We start from the raw sequence: 23,192 nt of genomic DNA, 5'->3' as shown, positions 1-23,192 counted from the left end.
CAGCTGCGTCCAAGTTAGTACCAAAACAATAAGAGTTGTGGTCTTTATTGTATAGAATACTGCCTACAGTCCCATATAACTGATTGATATAGACAAAACCTCTGCTTCTCCTTTCCGACCATCTTATAGCCTGAGTTTATTTAGGATAATACACGGGAGAATATTGGGGACTTTTCGAACATTTCCAAGGGACCATATGAATGACTTTGTTCTGCATAGAATGACAGAAGGGAATTTAACGATAATTAGACCTAGCAGGAAACATAAAGCAGTATTGCACACTACTTAAACTAGGTTATTGGATTATAACATAAAAGAGCCAAGGATCTTTTCAAGTACTAATTATCTCAACTTGAACCAGTAACTTCTGCTTTGCCATCTACTGGCTGCATTCCAGAAGACTATCTTTGCATTTGAAGTCATTAGCAAATGTTCCTGCCAGTCTGCTCAGTACAGCCTCATAATTGCTCTAAAAACACACTCCTGTTGCTTCTCATTTTGTGGATGAGACAGTTTCTGAGGAAGCTGTTAGTTCTGATGATCTCTTCTGTGCAGTTTGTAATTTAAAGTTGAACTCCAGGCAATAAACTATATACACAGATGGAATACATATGAAGGGAACTGTTTGATCTGCCAAAAGATTTGTATTTTGTGCATCCAGCCCTGAGATTTACGCAGCTCTGGCACACCAAAAAGCCCTTTCTGGCAGGGGTGGGGACCTGAGCTTTCTCTGCTGCAGTTTCACTTTCAGTTACAGATTTCCTCCTTGCCCCCATCATGTGACTGATCAGTGAAAGGAGACACATGCTCAATTTTCTGCCACTCTGCTCTCTCCTTCTATTAGCTCTTTGGACTGCAACACACCTGCTGCTTCTCGCTTCCCCTCTCTGAGCTCTGCTGTACAAGGAGGCTCTTACCAGGTCAAATTTAGATCCTTACACTGCTTGCATTTGAAACACTACATTTATTATTATTATTATTATACAGGATTTATATAGTGCCAACAGTTTGCTCAGCGCTTTACAACGGGAGACAATACAGCAACAATACAGTTCAATACAAGAGGGTTAGGAGGGCACTGCTCCTTGGAGCTTACAATCTAGGAGATATATGGATATTTATAGTGGTGCCCAGGGGCAGACTGACTATTTGGAAACTCGGGCACTGCCCGAGGGCCTGGGTCAGTAGGGGGCCCCATGAGATGCCTCTGGTACCTTTTTTCATAGGCGTTTTTGAGTTTGGGCAAGAACACAGGGGCCCCATGATCCCTTATTGCCCGGGGTCCCCATGAGTTGTCAGTCCACCCCTGGTGGAGCTGAGATATGAAGCCCTAGTTGATACTCAGGATTATTAGGAGTGCCGGCGTAAGGAGTAACGCATCCAGTAAGAAGTGAACATTGAAGCAAGAAAGCCTATCCTGGTTAATATGTGTGTATGTGAAAGCCTCAATCAATAATGCTCAGACCACGCCCACTGATGCATTTCACCCCACCCACTGTTGCTTAATCATTGAAGTCTATGATTTAGCCCCAGTGGGTGTGATGAAATGTGTAAAGGGCATGGCCCGAGGAGCAGTATTGACTGAGGCTTTCACATACACACATATTAACCAGGATCGGCTTAGGTGGGCACCAGTTTATTTGCTACAATGTTCACTACATTTATGGACATAATAATGATTATTTTCATATTCATATTTGCCTGGCATTCTATTTTAACCTTTTAGCTGCCTTCATGGCCGTACAGTCCTGTAAACTGACTCCTGGCTGCAGTGGTGTATTTAGGTTTTGTGCTGCCCTAGGCAACACAGAAATCATACGCCCCTCCTCCCCGGCATAGAGAGCCTGACACCAACCAACTCCAGACCCCCTCCCCTCTGTGGAGAGAGCCTGACAGTGATAAACAACACCCCTGCCCCATAATCCCCCCCCCACCCAAGAAAGCCTTCCACTAACACCCATCCCAGGCAGCAGAGAGAAAGACATTCACCTTTACAGCTCTGGAAATCCCCGGGAATGACAGTCGGGCTCTGCATACACCATCAAGCAGCCCACAGCCTCTCTAGAATCCCACCTGGTCCGAATGCCGCATATGTTCCTTCTTCCAGGGGGCAGTGCTGCCCCCCTAAAAACTGCTGCCCTAGGCAAATGCCTTGTTTGCCTTGTGGTAAATACGCCCCTGCCTGGCTGTTCAGCTGACTGTTGGCTTTGTAGTGGAATAGTCACCTGATCAATTTCACACATGCTGCAAGGTGCTGAACCCCCCCTATCTCCATCAACTGACATGTATCCTGGGCTCCGCTGCCACTCCTGCTGCACCAATGCAGCCAAGGCCCATGGATGACCATGGTGGATGTTGGCAGGGTGTGCAGAAGACAATCATCAAACATCCATTTGCTGATCATATCTGCCAGAAGCAGCAAACTTCTAGTTTTTGGCTTCAGAGCTGTCAATCCCTGGCTGCTGTGGCCAGAGGAGAAGCTCATCAAGCAATAGGGTGTAAAGGTACCATTAGGGGTCCAAGACAGTTTTAATTGTTATTAAAAATTACATATATAAATAATATGTTTTGGGGGCATCATCACTCCCCATTCGGCAGGGCTCATCAAAACTTGGATGGACTCCAGTAATATAGATCTGTGAATTCACTATTTTTTCTGAGCGCATCCAAGTTTTATCCTGTGTTGAACTTTACGGAAGGGAGAGTGGTGCTGCCCCCGAAACATGTTGTCTATTTTTTTGTGACTTTTTTATCCAACAGATAAAACTATCTTGGACTCTGGTTTTGGCCTGATGTTCTTTTCTGTATCTCCATCATGAGGTCACCAGAAGCAAGAGACAGAGGTTCTAAAACTTTTCAATTAAATTCCAAAATAAAAAAAAATCATGTATTTTATAAAATTTTGTGTCATTATCTATTTACTTATCTTCTCTCAATACAACTGACAAATAATGTTTTAAGCACCCCTTACGGTAAGTATATTTTTTTTGGTATAAACTCATGTAGCACTGAAGCATTCCAGAATAACTTGTAAAGTCTAGGTGTTCTAAAACAGCTCATTGGTGTTGTATGGAGACTGTTACATGTAACTGTCTCTCCAACTGCAGACAGGAAAATGTTATAAATTGATTGCTTAGGAGTTCTAGGGGTCCCTACGCTCCCTGGATTATATCATTGTTCTCTGCTTTTGCTGAGATAGCTGTCATGAGATATAGGTGATGGACCAAATAGGCCAGACTGAAGAAGGTCAAGGGGACTGTAGACTGTTTATTGTTCCCTCGAAGTTCAGATACTGCCGAATCTGACAAAGTAGGTGGAACACGTTCTCATTGCCCTTATAGAGACTAAGGTATTTCTGTCCTCTGTGTGCCCTGTTTCACACCATCTTGGATTTCGGTAAAATATTTGCCAGCTGCCAAGAATTTTAATTAGGTGATCTCCTATCTTAATGATGAAAGAAGTACCTTACATTGTAAGTTCTAACAAGCAAGGTTCTCTGTTTCCTCTTGTACCAAATTGTATTGTAACTGTAATGTCTACCTTCATTTTGTAAAGCGCTGCACAAACTGTTAGAGCTATATAAATCCTGTATAATAATAATAATATAATACTCTACAGTGACTGTATACCTAATTGGAGTGGGGGGGTTAGAGTCTTCTACTGCTCTTGCTTAATTATTTCTCCTCCTTAAAAGTGTCAAGCCAATATGTTATTATTTTACTTAATTATATAATGGTTATCTATTCCTCAGCACTTTATGAAGTACATGGAACCATTTAAATATTTGCCTTGAAGATGCTTCAGTTCTGCTCATATAGTAAAGTAATACAAACTAACACAATTGACGCAGTTACTGTCACTAATTATTAAGACTGTGGGAGGAAACCAACACAATCTTTGGAAAATCATGTACATTCCATGAAGATATGGGTTCTGGTGAGAATTAAAGGACAACTGCACCTTTGGTACAATTTTGCTGTAAAGTCCAACTCCTGAATGGAAAAAACCCCTTGCAGTGTGTGATGGGAGTGTCTTTTGGGGGTGGGGGGACCCCTGTATCAGCTCCCCAGATTCCTCCTATGTGTAACCCACCCTGTGCCTGTTAGAGGTACAGAGTGGTCTGTCCTGATATTATGTAGACATTTATAGGTGGGGTGGGGGGTTGTCAATTGTTCACTGCCATGTGTTGCATCCCATTGTTCTATTGTGTCTTGGTTGCCAGCAAACTATTATGGGATGTATGTGTTCCTGCCACTTGGTGTATCCCTTTGTTCTATTGTGTGTCTTGGTTTGGTGGGGGGTGTTTCTGGCAGCCCTTCCCCCTGATGGGTCCGCCTGCTGATGTGTTTCCTGTTACTGGTTGTATTTCCCCACCCTGTGTATATATCTTGTGTTTGTGTTGAAATAAAGCAGTTCTACTTCCCGTCTTAAGAAGAGTCTGGTGCTGTCTTATTTCCTGCATGATCAGCGGTGGTGTCCGGGGATCTGTGTTTGGACAGGGAAGTGGGAGTCTAACGGAAATACCCTAGCGCAGTTGGGGACCGGTTCCATTACACAGTGTCGCCCCTCCCAACTCTAAGGGTTAAAATCTCTAGGGAGTAGAAGAAGAGGCTGTATTACTTACCTTGCCCCTTGCTCCAGGACTCTTCTTTTTGCTCCTTCGCTGTGGGCTTTAGGTGGTTTCCAGGTGTCAGCACATAGAATGCAAGCCAGCTCTGTATGTGATAGAGGTAAGTGTGCCACCACGGCCAGGAGCACATAGAGGGAGCCTGCCGGAGTGAGGAATAAGGTAAGTATTATATTTTATTCCTCAACCCCTAGGAACAAGCTTTTAACCCATGCAGTGTGGGGGCCCCACTGTAAGTTTTTTTTTTTTTCTTGTGCCCTGAATTTGGCTTTAATTGGTTCGCCCTAGTTCAGTCAACCTGCTCAAATACTTACCTTCTCCCTCAATCTAGCAATCTTCACTGTGCAAATTTTGCTGCTCGAGATTCTAAAAGGACCTCTCGGGTCAAAAAAAACCCAAAACAGTAGCTGCTGTTGCCTTCTTGTTTGTAAGGAGCATGCTCCTAGACAGAAATGCCCGTAGCGAAAGAAAGAAGAAATAGCGCAGGGCATACATGACTAGGCCCAGAGTGGGGGAAGGAAGAGCAGAAAGGGTTAAGGTAGCTCCAGGAGGATTTTGTTATTGTTAGTGGGGGGTAGCTGATTGGTAGAGGTTGGTGTAGGTGGGGTTTTGCTGCACCTTAGGATGGGAGGTTCTGTGAGGGGGAGTCAGTTAGCTGGATGGCAAGAGTGTGAGCTTGGTGTCTGTTTAGCACACCTTGCTTCAGGCCACCTTTAGCCCTGCCATGGACAGCCTTTTGGCTCAGCTGCAGGAGGCAGCGGAGGACAGGGGGATGGACTGGCTGCAGAGCCGTGTCTCGGATCTCTTGCAGGATCCTGGCTCATCACCTGCAGCAGGGGGGCGGGAGGGCCCACGTGCTCGGAGGTCTAGGCCTCCGGAATGCTTTAGCCCGGGCTCCCCCCCCCCCCCTCCCAGAGCTCAGCACCACCATGGGAGCCCCGCTCGGGCCCCTCCGGCTCCGCTTGCAGGGCGCTCCCTTGCCTCTGCTAGCGGGGAAGCCGGGAGGAATCCCCGCCATCGGCGGAGCTCAGTGGGCGGGGCCTCATGCGGGGGAAGCCCCTCCCCCCCGCCCACACGGCATGGAGGCAGAAGCAGAATCTGCGGCTCCTCCACTGACAAGGTGCCGGTCAGGGAGGGAGCCCTGCGTGGGAGGCGCACAGCTGCGGCTGCCGGGCTGTCTCCTGCTGCGGCCGGCGGGCCCCCTGAGAAGTCTGGGGCTCCGGCTCCAGTGAGGCAGCAGCGTGGGATCGGCACTGGACGGAGTGCAGCAGGGAGTTCTGCGGCTGCTGGGCTGTCTACTGCTGCGGCCGGCGGGCCCCCTGGACGGTCTGGTGCTCTGGCTCCACAGCAGCATCAGCGGAAGACTGGAGCTGGGCGGAGGGCAGCTGGCAGTGCTGCAGGTCGGAGCCCAGGGACGGCGGTGAGCGTGTCTGGTGCCGGGAGGCGGAGTCGTGAGCGGCACAGACCAGCAGGACCCGTGGCTCCTGGGACCGGGAGGCCATCTGAACAGCGTGCGGAGGACGAGAGGTCGGAGGGCGAGCTGTCGGAACCCGATGCGGGGGCGACGGCTGGCTGCTCTACAACGGTGGATCGTGAGCACGCGGCTGAAGGGGCATCTCCTGGGCAGCCTGGTGAGTTACCTGTTCTGGGGTCTATCTCTTTTTCTTCTGCGTTACGGGACCTGCTGGGGGGTGGTAGGGCCGCTACGGTGGGCGCGGCCTCTGCGGCGTGCACTGTCGGCGTTCCCCCGTCGGGTATGGGTGGGGGTCTCGTGATGTGATTTCCGGTTTGCGGGACCTGTTGCGGCGTCTTGAGTGGGGCGGTGGTGGGGCGCCTGGGCCTGCATCTGCGTGGCTCCCGCCGGATGGTGGGGAAGGTTTCGGGGTTCTTGTACAGGACAGCGGGGACGTGCGGTGTCCGGGGGTCTCTTCTCCTCCGGGGTCTGGGCTAGGGGTTGTTCCGGCCACGACAGGTGATCGGGGTTCTGCGGCCCCCTCTGCGGTGTTGGGTGCGGATTCGAGGGTGTCCGGGCCTGTCGGCTTGGCGGACTCGGCCAGGGGCGAAGTGTACGTGTGTTTTGAGGGCCCTTTGGGTGCGCATTTACAGTCGGAGGTACGGGAGTAGCTTTGGAGTGGGGAGTACGTTGATATATTCTCACTCTTGCCTTTGGAGCGTTTTCCTTTTGAAGGGTCCCGGGTTGACGAGAGTAGGCGGGTGGAAGCGGAGCAGCGGCGTTTTCGTTTTCTCCCACGTACCTTTGCAAATTGGTTGCAGGCGTTCGCGATCATGGCTAGTGTGATTGGGGAGGAGGCTCCAGAACATTGCTCGGCACTGTTCTGTTACCTTGATGCCATTGGTGAGGCTCACAGGGTTTCTGGGGGTACTGCGTGGCTTCGGTACGTTGAGCAGTTTAGGCAGCGGAGGGCGGTTCGCCAGTCGTTGCGTTGGGATCATAAAGACGTTGGCCTCTGGATGCGACTCATGACACCGGCGAGGGCCCCTGGTTTGTTTTTTCAGAGCGGGGCCGGCGGTTCGTTCTCCCCGGGACAATCGGCCTCCAGGCGTCAGGGGTTCTTCTGGCAGTTCCAAGAGGGGACGTGTTGATTTGGTGGGTCTTGCCGTTTTAGGCACAAATGTTCCGGGTGCGGGGGCTCCCTTCCCTTGTCGCGCTGTTTCCAGCGGGGTCGAGGCCTTTCCGGAGAGCATGCTGGTAAGAGGGACGACTCCGGTGCGAGTGGAAAGGATGGGGCTTTTCTTAAAGAGGTATCCTGATCGCGCAGCTGCAGTGCTGCTGACGGCGGGTTTTTCGGAGGGTTTTCGCATCCCGTGTACTTTGACTTTGATTCCTCCCTTAGCTCGGAATTTGCGGTCAGCCTTGCGGCATGAGGAGGGGGTTTCGGCTAAGTTGCGTAAGGAAGTGGGGTTGGGACGCATGGGGGGTCCGTTTGCTTGCGCTCCGTTTTCGGATTTGGTTGTTTCTCCCTTGGGGGTTGTGCCCAAGAAGGAGCCGAATGCGTTTAGGTTAATTCACCACCTGTCCTTCCCTAAGGGGGGGTCGGTGAATGATGCTATTGATTCGGAGTCATGTTCGGTGTCTTACACGTCTTTTGATGTGGCTGTTTTCTGGGTCCGTCGGTATGGGCACGGTGCGCTCATGGCGAAATCGGACGTTGAGTCGGCTTTTCGGCTGTTGCCAGTCCATCCAGACAGTTTTCGTTTTTTGGGTTGTCATTGGCAGGGCTAATTTTACGTTGATAAGTGCCTTCCTATGGGGTGTTCTATATCTTGCGCTTTGTTCGAGAGGTTCAGTTCATTCGTGGAGTGGGTGGTGCGGGATGTCTCAGGGGTGAATTCGGTCATCCAATATTTGGATGATTTTCTTTGCGTGGGTCCGCCAGATTCCGGAGTATGTGCAGTTTTGCTGGCCACTTTGCAACACGTTGCTGAACGTTTCGGGGTTCCTCTGGCGGTGGATAAGACTGTGGGCCCGGCTATGGAGATTACTTTCTTGGGCATTGTTTTGGATTCCGGAGTGCCGCTTGCCTGAGGTTAAGCTGGTGGCTCTACAAGGGGAACTACGTGGGGTGCTGGGGCAAGCAAAAAATTCAGCTGCGGGCCTTACAGTCGTTGTTGGGCAAAACTTAACTTCGCTTGTCGGATTCTGCCCATGGGTCGGGTGTTCTGCCGCCGGTTGGCGGCGGCGACGGCAGGGATTACCTCCCCTTTACATTTTATTCGGTTGACTCGGGATCATCGGGAGGACTTGCATTTGTGGCACACCTTTTTGGATTCGTTTAATGGGCGGGCTCTCTGGATGTCTGGCCCTGTTAGCAATTTTGACTTGGAATGGTTCAGGGACGCGGCGGCGTCGGCGGGCTATGGGGCTTTTTCCAGGGTTGATGGAGTACGGCCTCGTGGCCAGCTTCCTGGCGGGAGGCGGGTTTTCTTCGCAACTTGGTGTTGTTGGAACTTTTTCCGGTGTTGGCGGTTGAGGTTTGGGGAGAGGATTTTCGAAATCTAAACGTGCGTTGTCACTGTGACAATTTGGGGGTGGTTCAGGTCATCAATCGGGTCTCAGCTTCTTCACGACCGGTGGTGGCCTTGCTTCGCCATTTAGTGTTGCGTTGTCTGCGTCTCAATGTTTTTCTCCATGCGGTGCGTCTCCCTGGGCTTGATAACACCGTGGCTAACGCTTTGTCTCGCTTTCAGTGGGACAAATTCCGAGAGGTGGCGCCGGCGGCGGAGCAACACGGGGTTCCTTGTCCCGCGGGCTGTGGGAGATTGCCTTGGAGTCCTTGCGGGCCGGATCCGGCGTTCGGTGAGTGAGGCGACTTGGTCTGCATACTCTAGGGTCTGGTGGGAGTGGCTGGATCTGCTACAGCGGGTTGAGATTGATCCCTGGGGGCCGGAGGTGTTTTTGGCGGTATTGTACTTTGTGGAGCGGAATTTTCAGCGGGGGGTGTCGGCTGCTGCGGTGGATCGCCGACTGGCGGGTTTGGCATTCTTCTTTAAGTTGCAAGGGTGTCAGGATTTCACTGAAGATTTTTTGGGTTCGGCAGGCTCTCCGGGGTTACCGGAGCGCTCATCGATGTAAGGATTCTCGTCGTCCGGTGTCTTTTGAGTTGTTGGGGTCTTTGTTTGTGCATTTGTGGTCTGTGTGTTCTTCGGACTTTGAGGTGTGCTTATTTCGGGCGGCTTTTGCGGTAGCCTTTTTTGGGGCGTTGCGTATTGGGGAGCTCGTTAGCCCGTCCAAACCGGTTCTTGGGGGGTTATTGGTGGATGAAGTCAGGTGCTTCGGTGAATGGGTGGAGGTGCTGGTACGTCGGTCTAAGACGGACCAATTGGGACGTGGTGGTCGGGTGCGTTTTTTCATTCTTCCGGCTTCGCTGGTGTGCCCAGTGCGGGCGGTTCGGGAATTTTTGTCCCGTCGTCCAGTGGGGCATGGGTGTTTTTTCAGGCACGCTGAGCGGGAGCTGGTGCGAGATGTCAAGCTGGACTTTCTTCAGTTGCGGCGGGCTTATCCGGGGATGGTGGTGGTGTGGTCCGACATTGTCGCCCGTGCCTCTTGGCGTTGGGCGCGGTCGGTAGAGAGGCTCAACAAGGCTCGGATTAAGGTTAACAGAGAGGTGGGGCGTTTCTTTAGTCACCATGGGGGGTTGGTGGTCTGGCGCTTGGAGTTGGAGGTGGATACTTGGTGGTATCTCAGGTGCGATGGGGTACATTTGCATGCGGTTGGGACGGATTTATGGTCCCTGGATCTGCAGGATGGCATGCAGCGGGCTGTTCGTTTGTGGCGTGGCACGCATGGGTAAGGGCTTACCCAGCGTGCTGTGGCGGTTGTTGGTCTTTGGAGGCGGTTCTTATTTGGAAGGTAAACAACAATGGTGTGGGACCCATCCGTGGTATGGGATGCACGGGGACATTCCCAGCTAACCAAGGTTTAACTGGAAGGTGGTGGTGCTGCACTGCGGACGGTATGGTTGTCTCCAAGCTGGTTGGTTGCGGCTGGAGGCCTAGTGTATATGGTTGTCCGCAGGTGCATTTCGGATCGTTTTGGGGTGCCTTCGAAGACCAACAACAATTATGTGGGTTTCTGTTATAAGGAATGGTTGGTGTATTGTAACTTGAGTTGTTAATAAAAGGCCATGTTGGCCATTTACTCCAAAATTGGTGTTATGTCTTTTGTTAGTATAATTGGTTAAGGGGAAGGGGGTTGGTGCGGAACGGTAATGGTGGTAATGGGGAAGTGGACGAGCCTATCTCTGGTGCAATAGTCATGTAATTCTCATCCTAGCTTCACGATTTAGTCACTGTTCTGGAAAAGCCATGCAGCCAACTAAGCATATTAAAACCTGATATGAGATCCTTTTTTTCCTAGCCAGGGCCACACTAAGCCTTGGTTCACATCTATGCATGCGCGGGTGCGTGTGTAGGGCAGTAAAATCATTTTAATGTGCTGCTCTACCCACAATAAACACAGGGAAAGAAGTCCCCAACCCTCTTCTAAAATTGTGCCACACCATGCGGTTTGGTGTGCATGAATGCACTTGCAGTTGCCAATGCATGGAGGTACCACTAGAAATTTTTGGACCACCCCCCGCACATGTGCTAAGAAGCAGTGCTTTTCTATGCAAGTCAGGAAAGCATGTTTCCAATACGCATAGATGAGAACCAAGCCTAAGCAATAATAATTTGTGGATGAATTTACCCAGAGCTTGCACCTTCAAAAACAAGTCAGCTATTTCGGCATTTATATTTCATGAACAACTATGTTTATTGAAAATGAGAAGGTTGGGATAATACCCCATAATGGTTTTCACATAACAGAATATACAGGAAAAAATTGTAGATTCCACGAATCAACAAAAGCCTCATTACAGTCCATACAAGAACAATCAATTTGCCTTGCACTATATAAATATAAAACTGGTAAATGTTCACAAAGGAGATGTAGAAACAATAGAAGTTGTTGTGTCGGGTTTTGTCGATGATATCCACAAGGCATTCATTTTGTTGAATTGGTAACACTAGGCCATAATGACGTGGCTCAGCTTTTATATTTCTTTCCTTAGAAGCTCTTTTTTTAAAAAAACCAAATGGTCATGAAAGAAACATGGGGCTGCCATTTGCTGACATACATCTAAAAATGCAAGTTACCTGGCTGTTACCCACTAGCTACAATGCTTTGAGAGTCACTACAAAATAACACATTGCTAAAGTCACTGAACCAAAATGCAGAAAAGTCAGAAATCTTTCTCTGCATATGTGTTCCAGGTCAATGACTTATGGAGCATAGAAGCATTATAGCCTGGCAACTAGAACTAGAAAAGCTACAATGTCTGGGGAAATTGTGTGACGTGTTCTTGCCTCCACCAGTAGTCTACAACTGGAGTGGGCGGAGTAATAGGGTGGAGTGGCTTGTCACTCTGCTGCCTGCTCACACACCTGGGTTCCTATGGCAACTCACGCTACAGCAAGGACAGTGAAGAGCGGTTAAAAACAAACTGCTCCAACTTGCTATCTTCACTGGTGGTTGCCATCTTCAAACGGTTGTAGTTTAAAAATTATAAATCCTAGCAGAGCTTTATATTGTGAGAATCACAAGACCCAGACCTACATTTTGGTGCATAGTATGTCTCTGAAATATTAAAAATGAAGGCACAGTCGCAGTTTAGAAATTTCCCTTCAAATTTGAGGTGGCTAGAGTGCAGTTTCAATGAATGTCAATGGGCGGCGTGAGTTGCAAACAAATGGTCATATTGTGAAAACTATCAGGACTATGGCTTAGCCGTGGACATATTAAGTGGCAGCAGGGATAGCTGAACGGTTTGATATAGGATTTGTGTAGGTGGGCTTGCAAATGAGGGAGTGATGGCAGTTTAGAAATCATGTCCTGATTTTTCAGCTCACACTCTAGCTTTTATCAGCTCCCACTCTAGTTTTGAACATTCCGCCATTCATTCCTATGGGACCAATTTCACCACAAAAATGCCGATATTTCGTTAACCATTCGGCGAAACGTTCCACAAAGTAATAGCACACCAATCAGGAACAATCCGCACGTTTCGGTATATTACTGTCTGTGTAGTGTAAAAACTGTGGGAGGAGTTAGGGTGGTAAATTTGGCTATAATAATAAGAATATATATGTGAGATAACAGTAAGTGGTCTTGCCAATCAAGAACACTTAATAATTTGGTAGGGGAGGTGATCTTCAGTGTAAGGAGATGTCAACTTTAAAGCAAACCTGTGCTTTGGCCATTCAGGTGTTCTTTAAAGTGGAGTTCCACCCAAAAGGGGAAGTTACGCTTTAAGGATTGGTCCCCCGCTCCCCATTAAGGTACCCGCTCCCACTTCTGCTGCGATCGTCTAGGCCAGTGGTGGGCAACCTTTTTTTTCAACTGAGCCAAATCTCGCCAAAACCACAATTAAAATTTATTTTAAGAGACACATTTTTAAAACTGAAAATACATCCCCCATATAGTAATTCATCCCCCATAGTAATTCATCCCCCCTATAGTAATTCATCCCCCCTATAGTAATTCATCCCCCATATAGTAATTCATCCCCCATAGTAATTCATCCCCCCTATAGTAATTCATGCCCCATATAGTAATTCATCCCCCATATAGTAATTCATCCCCCCTATAGTAATTCATCCCCCCTATAGTAATTCATCCCCCCTATAGTAATTCATTCCCATATTGTGTCAATTCACTTACCTGTACTCCGCGCGTTCCTCTCGCCGTGTTCCCGCGCAGTTCTGGTCTTCAGGGCGGACTGTGAGAGGAGAGGAGTTCGTCACGCTGCCCCGCCTACATCCTGACAGCCAATGTTTGCCACGCTCCGCGGGCTGGATTATAAGGTCCGCCGGGCCGTAGTTTGCCCATTGCTAGGCTAGCTGCAGAGTCCTGACTTTTGGGGCGGCCGCCCGAGAGGAGGGAGGGGAGCGGGCGCCCGGCACACAGAAGAGCTGCATTAACCTCCCTGGCGGTATGATTCCTTCCGATTTTTTGTGCTGAAAGCGGTACCATTTTTTCGCATGGAAATAGTTTTTTATTGTAGGGTGTAATTTTTAGGAAAATTTCCCCACAAATCATTATCACTCAATTCTGCAAGTGGTTCTGATTTACTATCGCTGTTCTCTAGCCGGTCTAAAACCGCTTTTGATCTAAAGGGACGCTTTTTGGACGCCATGGACTTTTCTAAGTTTCCAGGCAGAAAGAACAGACAAAATGCAGGCAGGGCACAGGACAAAGCACTAGGGACAATATGTATGTGAAATGGGATGAAACAGCAATGTTTTACTATTGAAAATTGAAAAAAAAAAAAAAGAAATTTTTTAAATTTTTTAAATTTCCCGCCGCCGGCGGCGCCCGTACGTCCCGACGTCACGGGGACCGGAACACAGAAGCCGGATGCCGGCATCGGCCGGAGGAGATGGCCGGGGACGTTGCAGGGGACACATCGCGGGAACGAAGGACAAGGTAAGTGCTGCAGGGACCCCCAGAACAGCGCCGCATGGTAAGCCTGAGTGTAGCTCGTGGTATAGAAATTCTACCACGAGCTACACTCGGGAAAACCGCCAGGGAGGTTAAAAGAGCCGCGGCTTGCCGACCACTGAGCTACGGCAACCCTTTTGCCTGTCACCTGGTGGGCAGTGTGCTCCGGAGCCGCAGCAAAGGTGAAAAAGAGCCGCATGCGGCTCTGGAGCCGCGGGTTGCCGACACCCGGTCTAGGCGATCAGAAATGGAAGTTGTCCTCCTACCCTCCCTCCCCGAAGTCTTGTGGGACACATGACAGGTCCTAGAAGATGATGGGGCCATTCAGGAAACGCAGCACTACTCTGGCATGCGCAGTGGGCACCCAGCTGTGAAGCCACAAGCTGTCACAGCCGGGTGCCCACACTGAAGATGCAGACGCCTGGAATACAGGACAGCCAGTGAAATGGGTTGTAGCGGGGGCAATGCGGGATCATGGGACAGGTGAGTGGCTGTTTTTTAAAAGTCAGCAGCTACAGTTTTTGCAGCTGCTGACTTTTATTTTTTTACAGAGTGAGTGGAAGTCTGCTTTAATCTTCCTACCCCTCGTCAACTGCATATGCGCATCTTTTTCACTCTTCTGTCACACCTTTCAGCTGACAGGAGCTGAAGGAAATTCATAGTACTTCTGGGTATGGAAGAGTATATGACTCCATGTGATATGACTGGGCCAATCAGTGCTGTCACATGGGAAGTCATAACACTGTCTAAGCTGCGACTCCAATGACCCATAGCTTAGCCAGAACATTTCCTTCTCTTCCAGCAGCTGAATAGATCAGTGGAGGAACATAAGGAAAGTATGTATATGCAGTAGGGGAGGGATGTATTAAAGTGAACCTGTTGGTTTGTCCTGCATGACCAAAGCACAGATTCACTTTAAACCCACTGTTGTCCATTCAAAATGGAAAGTTTGAGATGAATTAACATTCAATAGACAGATATGGCATCAAATGAGGGTAAAAGTGTTGGTTACGTAAGGAGGAAGCTATCTGGGTTTACTTACTCACAAAATGGCAGAATTATAACCAGTATTTTGGACATCTGTAAATGGGTGTCACTGTCAAACGCAGATCATTACATTTGAATTCAGCACAACTCAAGTGCATGCGTTTAACCTCCTTTTCCTGTAATACAAACACATCTCTAGGACCGGTTGACACCCTAACCACTTGCCATCCAGAGGATTTACTCCCCTTCCTGAACAGGCCATTTTTTGCTATACGGTGCTGCATTTCTTACTTTAACTGACAATTGCGCGGTCATGCAATACTGTACTTAAATAAAATGTATGTCATTTTTCCCCACCAATAGAGCTTTCTTTTAGTGGTATTTGATCATCTCTGCGTTTTTTATTTTTTGCGTTATAAAGAAAAAGAGACCATCAATTTTGAAAAAAAAAACCCTATATTTTTGACTTTTTGCCATTGAACATATCCAATAAAAAAATTAAAAAATAAATAAATTTCTTCATAAATTTAGGCCAAAATGTATTCTGCTACATGTCTTTGCTAAAAAAAATCCCAATACATGTAAATTATTTGGTTTATGTGAAAGTTATAGCATCTATAAATGGCGGTATATATACTGGAATGTTTATTTATTTTTATACTAGTAATGGCGGCGATCAGCTGGACTGCGGCGGGCATTCTGACAATGGGTGAGAACTAACGGCCACTGACATCTCTAATGACACTAATACAGTGATCAGTGCTAATAAAAAGCACTGACACTGTACTAATGACACTGAGCAGGAAGGGGTTAACATCTAGGGCGGTTGAAGGGTTAACTGTGTGTTGTGTTGTGCTTTCACTGTGTGCTGTGTGTGTTTTTACTAGGGAGACATGCTGCTTTCTCTCTCCCTTGCTGTACAGAGAGAGAAAGCAGCATGTCCATCCTGACAGGAGTGAATTTTGTGTTGTTTACACACAGATATCTCCCCTCTCAGCTTCAGTGGCGATCACCGAGTGCCAGCCGAGAATCGCCAGATGGGACCCGGTGATTGACATCTGCTGCAACCAATGGCAGTGCGGGTAGGGTGGTGCACGCCCTCTAAATGGAAATGCAAAATCACGTATATATACGTGATATTGCATAAAGCAGCAGCCGTGTAGCAGTATATCTGCTATAGGGCAGTAGGCAAGTGGGTAATCACACAGGATCGCGTTCCTCAGCTATTCCTGTGCGACTTAGTGCGGTGTGATTTTTCAGCCTAATCAATTGCATGAGCTGAAATCGCACTGGATCTCATGCATGCACTACGTTTCCAAATCACATTGCACCAAATCTCATGGTACTGCAGTCCCGTGCAATGCGGTGCAGGCAAACATACTTTGTTTGCAGTCTGTGTTTGGGCTGTCGTTAAGAATATATTGATACCCGCAACAGATCACACACCAAGTAAGTTTTGAACACAGTGTGGGAAACGTGCACAGAACATGGTTTTTCCGCACTGTGTGCTCGTGTGGTTGAGCCCTAATAGGACATTATGTGTTCAGAGAAATGCAACACATGCCAAATTCAGCTGTAAATCTGTCAGCTACACTAAGGCAAATGGGATTCTACTGTCCTCCGTTGGACATGCATTTCAAACATGTCAACACATGTACACAAGCCCTACTGCCCACATGGAAGAAAAATATATTTGAAATATATTTTAAAAATATTCTTCCCAAATATATTGCCATATATTTGAAATACTACAATTTTGGCCATATTCAATATATTACAAAATATATTTCAATAATATATGTAAAAATATATGTTAAAATTACTTTTTTATATGTTAAAAAAATCTGAAGAATATATTTAAAAATATATATTTTTAAAAATATATATTTTTTAAATATATTCTTCAGACTTTTTTTAACATATAAAAAAGTAATTTTAACATATATTTTTACATATATTTGTAAATGCATTCCAAACATGTAGATTTGTATTTTTAAAGACATAGAGTATATTTGAAATGTAGTTTTAAAATATTTTTCCATATATTTTGTAATAAAAACGCATTTCAACATTGAACATATATATATATATGTATGTGTGTGTGTTTATATTTATATATATATATATATATATATATATATATATATATACACTGCATGTTGAAATGCATTTTTATTACAAAATATATGGAAAAATATTTTAAAAATACATTTCAAATATACTGTATGTCTTTAAAAATACAAATCTACATGTTTGGAATGCATTTACAAATATATGTAAAAATATATGTTAAAATTACTTTTTTATATGTTAAAAAAAGTCTGAAGAATATATTTAAAAAATATATATTTTTAAAAATATATATTTTTAAATATATTCTTCAGATTTTTTTAACATATAAAAAAGTAATTTTAACATATATTTTTACATATATTATTGAAATATATTTTGTAATATATTGAATGTGGCCAAAATGATAGTATTTCAAATATATGGCAATATATTTGGGAAGAATATTTTTAAAATATATTTTTCTTCTATATGGGTGCCCTTTGTTAAGAGGTGCACATTCTGACAAGGTTTTATTTATTTCCGGTACTTATATAGCGCAGTCAATTTCACACAGCACTTTACATATATATATTGTACATTCACATCAGTCCCTAACCCTCAAGGGGTGTACAATCTAAGCTCCCTAACTTACATTCATTCATATACTAGGGCCGATTTAGACAGGATACAATTAACCTACCAGCATGTCTCTGGTGTATGGGAGGAATCCAGAGCACCTGGAGGAAACCCACACAGGCACAGGGAGAACATACAAACTTTAGGGAGGTAATGCCATCGCTGGGATTTGAACCAACACCCCTAGTACTGCCAGGTGGAAGTGCTAACCATTTAGCCACCATGCTGCCCATGCCCATGTTGCTCCTAAGGATCTGCTTTAACAACAAATATCCCTAGTGTATTTTTTGTTTGACATTCCAGGGATTAGGCTCCCTCGGGTTTCTAGTTTTTCAAGTCTCTGTTTTTTGTCATCAGCTGCATATTGCCCCTTGAGATTTTAGGTCCATGCGAACATGTAGTTATGTTCACTTAGATCTGGATGGGAGGGGGGGACAAGGAAACAAATTCCACGATACTAATCAGTTCTATGAATAAATCCCATGTCATGAGAGTCTGGAGACTTCCAGGACGGGATGTTGCAATTACGGGAAGGTCCAGCCAAAAAGGCTGTTTGGAAATAAGCAGAAGAGCTGAGGACCATATGGTGCTGTGGTGGGAGGCAGCGGCAAGAGGGCTGCTGGAAACAAATATGTCAAATAAACAGAAGCCCAGTAAATAAGTCACACTGGGTATGGGGAGTTGTAGACTAAATAGTGATGCCAAGCTGAGTTTTTTGTTATCAGTCTTGTTTCTGTTGAGATATAATGTGAATAAATAAAACAGCCCAATGAGATCATTTCCTGCAGTGCTGTAAACATATTACCCATTATCATTTAGTGATGAAGCACCAGTTCAGTGTGCATTGCTCAACGATGTGTCTGATGAGGTTCTGAAAATGACCAGCCCTGGCCAAATTTTTGAAAAATGTGCATGCTTAATAATACACCATACTAATTGGTTTATCTGTTTATTAATTCATGAATTTATTTATTTAATATAGGAATTTATGGATCAATGAAAAGTTATACAGAATTGTCTATACTCCTTCAAGGACCTTTTAATCTAAGGTCCCTTTTTCACATACATACACACCGCCACACATTTTAAAACCTAAGATCTGACTGGTGGCCTTGATGGTGTATGTAGCGGTATAACAAAAAGATGATCATATAGTCACTTCTTCTGTTCCCCGTCTTATACAAAACCTAGGTATGATTACCTCCTACAAGCTCAGATTAATTTAGCATAACTAAAAAAATAATAAAAAATTGCTACACACCTTTTTTTAGTGATTTTTACTTAAAAATTCTTACTTGCGCTCCCTGCTTTGTAACGTTTAGGAGGGGGCAGTGGAGTAATGTTTAACTTAATTAACCACTTGCTGACAGCAGATAGCCAAATGACGGCTTCACTGCGGCGGCCAGTTCTGGGAGGGCGTCATATGACGTCCTCCCAGAACGTGACCTCCCGCATGCCCCCAGGGGGCGCGCATCCGGCGATCTCCATGATCACTGTGTCCTAAGGACACAACTGATCACGTGATGTAGTAAAAGGTCAATCACAGCGGCCTTTACAACGTGATCAGCCAATGACACAGCAGATCACCAATGACACAGCAGATCACCGGTAAATGCAGTTGCCAGTTGTCAGCTGCACTTTCCTCACGCTGTCACAGTGTGAGGAAAGTACTGCCGATAACCGGCAATTGTCAGAGGACGGATTGGCACCAATCATCAGGGCACTGATGATCAGTGCCCAGCAGTGCCACCCACCAGTGGCGCCCACAAGTGCCCATCAGTGCCACCCACAAGTGCCCATCAGTGCCACTCATCAGTGCCGCCCATCAGTGCCACCCACCAGTGCCCATCAGTGCCACCCATCAGTGCTGTCCAGCAGTGCCACCCATCAGTGCCCAACAGTGCCACCAGTCAGTGCCCAGCAGTGCCGCCAGTCAGTGCCACCCATCAATGCTGCCTATCAGTGCCCATCATTGTTGCACATCAGTGCCACCTATCAGTGCTGCCTATCAGTGTTTCCTATCAGTGCCCATCAGTGCTGCCTGTCAGTGCCCATCATTGTTGCATATCAGTGCCAGCTCATCAGTGCCGCCTGTCAATGCCACCTCATCAGTGCCACCTATCAGTGCCCATCAGTGCCCGTCAATGCTGCCTATCAGTGCCCATCAGTGCCTGTCAATGCTGCCCATCAGTGCCCATCAGTGCTGCCTATCAGTGCAGCCTCATCAACGCACTTCAGTTAAGATGAAAAATTACCTGTTTGCAAAATTTTATACTAGAAACAAAGAAAAACTTTTTTTTTTTTGCTCTTGTTTATAGCGCAAAAAAAAAACACCCAGCGGCAAGTAAATACCACCAAAAGAAAGCGCTATTTTTGTGAAAAAATTATAAAAATTTCATATGGGTACAGTGTTGCATGACAGCGCAATTGTCACTCAAAGTGCCACAGGGCTGACAGCTGAAAATTGGCCTGGGCACGAAAAGGGTACAAGTGCCTGGTAGGCAAATGGTTGAAGCTGAATTTTAGGAATTCATGCCCCCTCCTGGACTTATCTCTATAGTATTATTTACATCTGACAGTTTTATGGAGGAGACACCCGGGTCTCTGAGAGGAGGGGAAACACACACAGCAGCTCTGCCTGCCCTTCCCCTCTGCTGTCCATTCACAGAAGCCTTTGTATTTTGTGAATGAGTTCAAATAATACAAAGACATCTGTGACTGGGCAGGAGGAGGGGCGGGTATGGCAGCTGCATTGAATCTGCTGCTGAGCTAGAAGGTTCAGTACCACAGCTCCCGAAACTATAGAAATAGCTAACTGTCTTCCATAAACCTGTCGGATGTAAATAATAGAGAAAAGTCTAGAAGGTGGTCAACACTTTTTACAAAGTAGCTAAATTCCTGGAGTTAGGCTTTAAGGCCTAGTTCATACTGACATTGAAAGCAGTTTTTACGCTCCTCAAAGTCTATGCAAATGATACTATGGACAGCACACAGTGCTGTTCATAGTATCAAAACATGCAGCGTTAACGTCGCGTTGCTTCAAAATTAAAGCCTGGAGGAGTTTGAAGCCTTTCAATGCCTCCCATTCAAGTCTATGGTGATGCTCCGCAAACACACTGGCAGGCATTTGTGGGGCATTTGCAGTGTGGTTCGGGCACATTAATAACATTGCAGTTTATTATAGACGCTTGTGATGGAGTTTTAACCCTTTTATAATGCTTATAAAATTGTGTTTGGGGAGCGTTTTTAATGCTTGGAAAATGCCAGTCTAACACTCATACTAAAGCTCATTAACCCCTTGCCCTCCAGAGAATTTACCCCCCTTCCTGACCAGACCATTTTTTGCATTATGGTGCTGCATTACTTTAACTGAAAATTGTGTGGCCATGCAACACTGCACCTAAATGAAAACTACGTCCTTTTTTTCCCCACAAATAGAGCTTTCTTTTGGTGGAATTTGATCACCTCTGCATTTTTTATTTTTTTCACTATAAACAAAAATAGACTGACAATTTTGAGAAAAAAAACACAATATTTTGGACTTTTTGCTATTAAACATGTCCAATAAAAAAATGTTACAAATCAAATTTCTGCATAAATTTAGGTCAAAATGTATTCTGCGACATGTCTGCTAAAAAAAAAAAATTCCCAATACATGTAAGTTAATTAATTTACGGAAAAGTTATAGCGTTTACAAATGGCGGTATATATACTGGAATTTTTTTTTTACTAGTAATGGTGGCAATCAGCGACTTATAGCGGGACTGCGGCATGCATTTTTACACTGGGGGGGAACTGATTTGGTGTCACTGACATCCCCAGTAACACCAACACAGAAAGCAGTGCTAATAAAAAGCACTGACACTGTACTAATGGCACTGGGCAGGAAGGGGTTAACATGTGGGGCGATCAAAGGGTTAACTGTGTGCTGTTTCACAGTGTGCTGTGTGAGTGCTTTCCCCTGTAAGCACACTGCTTTGTATGGCTGTGCTATGCATCTCCCCCATCGGTAATACTCGGCGATAACTGGGTGCCGGCGAGTAATCACCAGCCGGGACCCGAAGATTGACAGCCAAGGCCACGAATAGCAGCCCCTACCCGGAACTGCAAAGTCACATACATATGTGATTTTGCGCACCCCTGTTGCCCTGTAGCAATATTTCTGTATAGGGCGGAAGAGAAGCGGTTAGCGCCCATTCTAACGCTATAGGAGCATTTGTTAAGAGTTATAAATTTAGTCAAGTGTGAACAAGCCCTAACCGTGTCTGTACTGTGTTCACAGTTCTTTATTATCAGTTGTAAACTACAGCTGGACACCGTCGGGTTGATTTACTAAAGCTGGAGAGTGCAAAATCTGGTGCAGCTCTGCATGGTAGGCAATCAGCTTCTAACTTCTGCTTGTTCAATTAAGCTTTGACAAAAAACCTAGAAGCTGATTGGCTACCATGCAGAGCTGCACCAGATTTTGCACTCTCCAGCTTTAGTAAATCAACCTCTGTCTGTCCAAACAAAGGGTTAAGAATTCAGAAACCTGCATTGTATGTTAATGAGAGTTCCCTCAGGCTGTGTGTGAATAAAGACTCTGTAAGATCCAGAAAGTCTTAGAATGAGCCATGCCGCCTCCTAGAAACATCTAGAAGGTGAAACAAAATGTAAAATCGTGTTTACAGTGTCACTTTAGGGTCTGCGTGAATGTGAACATATAACAAGCATACATTATATTGCCAGAAGTATTGGGCCAGCCCTCCAAATCATGTGATTCAGGTGTTCCAATCACCTTCATGGCCACAGGTGTATAAAATCAAGCACCTAGGCATGCAGACTGCTTCTACAAACATTTGTGAAAGAATGGGTCGCTCTCAGGAGCTCAATGACTTCAGCCGTGGTACTGTGATAGGTTGTAACCTTTGCAATAAACCGCTGAATTGCTTTTATACCTCCTTCCAGGGCTCTCCCGGGCTCTCATGTCCCAACGGGGAATCCAAGAGTGCAGCCAGCGGATAAGCCGCATAGAGCTGATCGGAGACTGGAACGGCTCTGGTAATCTCTATGGTCTAAGAAACTGGAAGCTCCAATCATTTCATCACTTCCAGTTCTGCGGTTTAAGAGCCGGTTCACACTATAGAAACGCAGTTTAGATGTGTTCTGGAAGCGTTTTTGTATGTGCGTTTTTGCCGCTTTTTTGGTGTGTTCCGGTGCATTTTTGGTGTGCTTTTGATTCATTTCAGTGCATTTTTAATGCATTCCAGTTAATTTTTCCCCCACTCTTTTTTCTTCAATTTTAATAGGGACATATGCATTCCAGTGCATTTTTGATGCGTTTTGGTGCGTTCCAGTGTGTGTTTTTGATGCGTTTTACCGCATTCCAGTACAGTTCTGTGGAAAAATGCAGCCTGTTCTACTTTTTTTCTGCAACCGGAATGCATTGGAACTGCAAGCACTGATGTGAACTATGACATTGACAACCATATGACTTATTTCTGTGCGTTTTGGATGCAGAAAAAACGGAAACGCATGTAGTGTGAACTGGCCCTTAAACAAACCTATAGGGCCAATTAACAATATAGAAACGCAGTCCAGATGTATGGTGCGTTCCGGTGTGTTTTTGATGTGCTTTACCACGTTCCTGTACAGTTCTGTGTAGAAAAAAATGCAGCATGTTTTACTTTTTTTTCTGCAACTGGAATGCACTGGAACTATGACATTGACAAATAGCAACTGGAATGCATGTAGTGTGAACTGGCCCTTAAACAAAGCTATAGGGCCGGTTCACACTATAGAAACACAGTCCAGATGTGTTTAAGATGCATTTTTGGTGCGGCCCAGTGCGTTTGTGACACGTCCCAGTGCATTTTTTATGCATTCCAGTTTATTTTTTCCCCTCTCTTT

At 46.0% G+C, this 23,192-nt stretch overlaps 1 protein-coding gene across 1 annotated transcript in view; it reads left to right on the top strand.

Annotated features, from left to right (window-relative positions):
* PDGFRB (platelet derived growth factor receptor beta) overlaps positions 1-23,192 on the top strand; it is a 221,729-nt gene that overhangs the window by 80,091 nt on the left and 118,446 nt on the right. The gene's annotated exons all lie outside the window — the stretch shown is intronic.

Source organism: Staurois parvus, unplaced genomic scaffold (assembly GCF_062004578.1).
Source record: "Staurois parvus isolate SC_StPar_1 unplaced genomic scaffold, SC_StPar_1.0 ptg000286l, whole genome shotgun sequence".
Classification (NCBI taxonomy): domain Eukaryota; kingdom Metazoa; phylum Chordata; class Amphibia; order Anura; family Ranidae; genus Staurois; species Staurois parvus.
This window is presented reverse-complemented; position numbering and strand designations above follow the sequence as displayed.